Source organism: Gavialis gangeticus, unplaced genomic scaffold, assembly GCF_001723915.1.
Source record: "Gavialis gangeticus isolate Ggan-Ray unplaced genomic scaffold, GavGan_comp1, whole genome shotgun sequence".
Taxonomy (NCBI): Eukaryota; Metazoa; Chordata; order Crocodylia; family Gavialidae; genus Gavialis; species Gavialis gangeticus.
In genome coordinates, this window is record NW_017729032.1 from 226,290,329 (window position 1) to 226,295,056 (window position 4,728).

A 4,728-nucleotide genomic window follows, 5' to 3' on the forward strand; every position below is an offset into this window, starting at 1 on the left:
TTATTTCACTGGTTTTGAATACAATAGAAATGATGTTTGAAATCACCTGAATCTTAACGGGAAGCTCAATGAAAGGAGGAAGGAGGATCCAGGCAACTATAGGCCAGTCAGTCTCACCTCTATCCTTGGCAAAGTCTTTGAAAAGATTATTAAGGCTCATATATGTGAGATCCCAGCAGGAAAAATTATGCTGAGGGGAAACCAGCATGGGTTCTTAGCAGGTAGATTATGCCTAACTAATCTAGTTTCTTTTCATGACCAGGTTACAAAACACCTGGATGCAGGAGTAGGGGTAGATATCATTTACTTAGACTTCAGGAAGGCCTTCAATACAGTATCTCACCCCATACTGGTAAACAAATTAAGAGGCTGTGACTTGGATGATTACACAGTCCAGTGGGTAGCAAATTGGCTTGAGGGTCGTACCCAGAGAGTGGTGGTGGATGCATCGGTATTGACCTGGAAGGACGTGGGCAGTAGGGTCTCATAGGGCTTGGTCCTTGGACTGATACTCTTCAATGTCTTCATCAGTGACCTGGACAAGGGAGTGAGTGTACTCTGTCCAAGCTTTTGGATGATACAAAACTGCGGGGAGAAGTTGACACACTGGAGGGCAGGGAACAACTACAGGCAGACCTGGACAGGTTGGACAAATGGGCAGAAAACAATAGAATGTGATTTAACAAGGAGAAATGCAAAGTGCTGCACCTAGGGAGGAAAAATGTCCAGCACACCTACTGCCTAGGAAATGACCTGCTCAGCAGCACAGAAGCAGAAAGGGATTTTGGAGTCCTAGTGGACTCCAAGATGAACATGAGTTGTCAGTGTCATGAAGTCATCAGAAAAGCTAATGGCACTTTATCATGCATCAGCAGGTGCATGACAAACAGAACCAAGTAGGTGATACTTCCCCTCTATTGGGCACTGGTCAGACCACAGTTGCAATACTACGTGCAGTTTTGAGCACCATATTTCAAGAGTGATGTGGATAACCTGGAGAGGGTCCAGAGAAGGGCCACTCGTATGGTTAAGAGCTTGCAGTCCAAGCCCTACAAGGAGAGATTAGGGCACCTGGACCTCTTCAGCCTCTGCAATAGAAAGTTGAGAGGCAACCTTGTGGCTGCCTATAAACTCATCATGGGGGCACAGAAGGAAATTGGTGAGGCTCTGCTCACCAAGGCAACCCTGGGGGTCACAAGAAATAATGGCCGTAAGCTAGCAGAAAGCAGATTTAGACTGGACAGTAGGAATAACTTCTTCACAGTTAGAGTGTCCAAAATCTGGAATGGGCTGCCAAGGGAGGTGATGCTCTCCCCTACACTGGGGGTCTTCAAGAGGAAGTTAGATAGGCATCTGGCTGGGGTCATCTAAACCCAGCAGTCTTTCCTGCCTATGCAGGGGGTCAGACTCGATGATCTATTGAGGTCCCTTCCAACCCTAACATCTATGAATCTATGAAGGCAATATGGAAAAAATAGTATATGGTAATCCAACTAAACAAAAATGGGGACATTTAACATTGGTCATCTTCCTAAAGGACAATGTAGGAATGAAGAACTACTTCAAATTTCATTTTCATTCAGCCCTTGGAACCTCTGCTGGGATGGACTGACATTCTAGTTCCATTTGTGATATGGATGCCTCTCTACTTAGAAATAAAGTGGTGGTTCCCAAAGTTGTCATTGTAACCCCATGTGAAGCCATGGTCCTAATGGATGTACAGTAGACCCCCAATTTACACAATTCCAACTTATATGTGCCTCATGTTTATGCAATTTTTTTATTAGGATCCAGACTGGAAAATGTCCCTTGAGATGCATGTCATTCATGTATATATGTGAATGCTTGCGTGATTCGCATATATATGAACGCCTCACAAGATTTGCATACAGAATCAAGCAGAGCTGTGCTGCCATTGTGCCACCATTGTGGTAGTGGCATCTTAAGATGCATAGGAGAGATGATAGATGTGCCTCCTAAAGGCGATTCCACTGAGAAAAGTGGGGAAAAAACTATGACTACGGTATTCTGGGGTTCTCACTATTCTATTATTTTTAATGAATATAGTATTATCCCACAATTGCCAAAGAAAGCCATGGAATCTATTAATATGAAATAATGGTGGGGGTAATAAGTCATACAACCACAATAAACTACATTCTTCAAAGCAGTGATACACTTTTTAAAAAACAACCATTTCTTCTAAAAATGGCCCATATCTCTTATATATATGAGTAAAGTGACTTTGTTTTATGGGGTTTTTTTCTTAAGTTGAAAGTCAGAAAAATGGGGTACATCTTAAAGATATTGTTTGATCAATATGGCATATCCAGTAGGGAACTGAGAAATGCAACTGTAATTAGAGAAAGGTGAAAAAATGTAGATTGATATAAAGTAGGCTATTTTCAAAATGTAATAATGGGTTACAGACACATTTCTTCAATCAAAGTCAAAATAATCACAAAGTTAAAGTGGAGTAAAGTGGTGAAAACCCCATCAGTATCATTACAATAAGACAGAAAGCAAAGGATTAAAACCCTATGCAAATAAGTGTAAAGTCTTTCATTTCAGTGGCCCTCTTCTAAACTTCAATGATTTACTTTAAAGTAGTTATCCTGATTAAAAGTCATACTTTCTGTGAGACCTGTAGACTTCTTCAAAGCAAACCGAATTCAGGAAAAAATACATTTTGGATTACAGCGGTAAGTGCCAGACACTTAAATAAGGTGAGTAAAATACACTGTACATTGAATTTTATTGAACTTGGAAAAAAAATCCCAATTTTTTATGCCTTTGTCACAGAAGTAGTAGATTCAAATAGTTATTTTTATTTATTTTGTACCATGTGAAAAACCATCCATGAAAGCAAGCTATAAATTAACTTTCTGTTTATTTTATTTTAAATATTTTCTACCCTGAGAAAGCAGTGGCTCCTCTTTTGTATACCTCCAATACCTATTTTTTAACCTGACTTCTTTTTCTGTTGAGAAATAAGTGAAAGGAAGAGGGAAAAAAGTTGAAAATAAATACATTTCTTTTTCAAAGACTGAAAGCTTTGTTGTCAAAAAGTCATTTGTGACTGGTAACTAAAGGTATCTGTGGATATTAATGAAACATCCTAAACAATGTATTCACTCCTTTGCTTTTTAACGGTACTATATGAATAACAAAGCCCAGACATCCTTGTTTAGAGAAAAGTAAAAGTAATGATTCAGTAATATTTTAACTCTTAATACTTTATTAAGGAACTGCCAAATAAACTATAGTAAAAATCACACATTCAAGAAATTAAGTAATACCAGCATATTCAGTTATAAAGTTAGATATGTAGAAATGGCTTTTATTGGATTACATTTTCACCAACAAACATTATATATTATCACATAATGTTGAAATGTAAACATCTGTTAACCACAATTAGAATATGGACAATTAACATTTTTAGAAGCCCTTTCCCCTTTTACATGCAATTGATATCAGGTGCTTCTCTTCACTTGTTAAATATTTTTCTTCCATGCAACTCAGTGGGTGTGTCTACATGTGCATTTACACTGGCTGAAATTTACTGAACAGTAAATTACTGAGTAGTAAAAGGGAATAGGCTGGCATCTACACATGCAGGTGAAAAGCTCATTAATGCTGTGTGTGCACTGATTTGTGACTACAGTTAGTCCTAAATCAATCCACCTATCCAGTGTTACTGTGCTGTAAGGCGCATGTAGTTACTGTGCAGTAACTAATCAGGCATATATTTGATACATGCATGATGCTAACGTATGACATCTTAAACATACTTTTATACCTGCATCATGCATCCCACATCATGCAGGATACCTAACATCCCGCATCATGCAGGTATCAAACTTACACCCAAGTTGGCGTAAGACACCATATTTACTGTGCTGTATGGGCATGCACATGTAGACACCCACCCATACTGCACAGTCCCCCACTGAGACTGAAAAATGTCAGACAATATTTTTTGTTTATTTTATTGTATTTAGTTACGTGGAATATTTCGTAACTCATCTCTGTACCTTCATTCTCTACACTTTCATTAAAAAAGCATATGTATACTTATTGGGTGAATCTACATGTGCAATCAATGTGATGTGATAAACTGCAGTGCAGCTCATGCTGGAACACTGCACCTAGGTGCAGCATCTACATGTGCTCCTGCCACAGCAGCATTTTGAGCTGGGACAGAGCAAGCCCTCTCCTGGACGGACAGACCAGGCATAATGTATGCCTGCAGTCAGCATCTACATGTGTGTTTTGGTGCAGTAAAGTATTTCCCTGTAAGATAGTACTGGCCCTGACAGTACTATCTCAATTGTACTGTTAATTAATTTAAGAGTTAATAGAGTTAAGTAGTTTACTGCACTCTAATACCAGTGCACATGTAGACTGTGATGCTTTACTGCAGAACTAATTACTCTATTCTGTGGTAAAGTGCATATGTATGCATTCATTGGGTGTGTCCAGATGAGCACAGTTGTGTGGTATGTGGCACCACAAACAACTGTGCTCATGTAGGGCTCAAAAAAAAACACAGAAAAAAAAATGGAACAGCACATGCTTAGGTAGCATGCACTACTGAAAAGCATAGCTGGGCCACCTGGAGCTATGCTGCGGCTGCCAGCCAGGCACTCCCCAGCAGGATCACCATAGCTGCAGCCCCAGGAGGCCTCCAGGACCCAAGACTCCAGTAGTTGTGGTGCAAGGAGC